This window comes from Tachysurus vachellii, chromosome 23, assembly GCF_030014155.1.
Source record: "Tachysurus vachellii isolate PV-2020 chromosome 23, HZAU_Pvac_v1, whole genome shotgun sequence".
In the NCBI taxonomy this organism is placed as follows: Eukaryota; Metazoa; Chordata; class Actinopteri; order Siluriformes; family Bagridae; genus Tachysurus; species Tachysurus vachellii.
In genome coordinates, this window is record NC_083482.1 from 10,786,042 (window position 1) to 10,787,269 (window position 1,228).

A 1,228-nucleotide genomic window follows, 5' to 3' on the forward strand; every position below is an offset into this window, starting at 1 on the left:
GAGAGAAAATAGCATCAAAATTGTTTTAATGCTTGTAACATAATTTGACATCTCTACTATAGGAAATTATATTTTAATCAGAGCACAATATTATATTGGACTGGAAGTCAGACTTAACTTGTTAAAGCCTCGCAAGCATCTGTGATTTCTTCACACATTCAGGTCACAATCTGGATAGACGTTCGATAGCTACAGAACATGCTGTAGTAAATAAGACATAAGAATAGTCGACTGGGTCTGTAATCAGATATCGGCTGTCAAAACTCAGATGAAGTGACGCTCTGTGACATGGACTTTGCAAACATTTGCTTGAGGTGAATGTAAAAGAGAAGGAGAATCACATATTAAAGATAAATAGAATATTTCATATTAAGGGTTTTCCCAAGGTTATTAGACCTTTATAAGGGATTTTTTTTTCTCATTACAGAGGAATGTCTGGAAGTTCATTGTGGAAATCTCACATCTCACGCTTCACCTAAAGTTGATAAAGATGCGGTTGTGAAAATTTCCCTTAAACATTATTGGAACACTGTACAGCGATTTAGGCTCAGCATCGCTATAAGAATTCACACCGCAACATATTTTGCGGCATTAAGCAAACAGAATGATGGTGGGCGGAGGGGGAAGGGTGTCACTGTAGATTACTGACGGATGAAAGGTTGTTATTACTCCTGTGGTACAGCCTCACATCAGTGTTTTTAATCTGTCTACATGGAGCCATGCCAAGTCTCGCACAGTGCATGTGTGTGTTCTCTTAAGATGTGCTTATGGGAGCTGTTTAATCTGTGTGCCAGCTGTCTCTGCTGTGTGTCTGTATGTGTCTGGCCAGGCTCCTGGTGAGTTCAGATATCCCCGTCTGTAAGGAACAGTTGACACTCAGCCCTCCTTCCTGTGTGTGATAGGTGTGTGTAACCGATATCCGTGCTTAAGCTCTGAGATTGTGCGAGTCCTGTTCTATATTTGCAGCAGGAATTCAGAGCAAGTCCCAGGGAGTTTTGTAGACAACAAATAAAACTGTAGTTCCATTGACTAGGTTAAAAATCATCTCAGATGTCATTTGACAGCTTGGTATAGAAGCTCACATTGCTTCTCTTTCAACATAGATTGAATTTGATTTCACTTTTTTTGTCACTTGTACAGAAAGAAAAATCACCTCCTTATTATTCAGCTTTGAGCTATAGGTTCTTGTTGCTTTGTACATTCATGATAAATAGAGTTGATTCCTTTC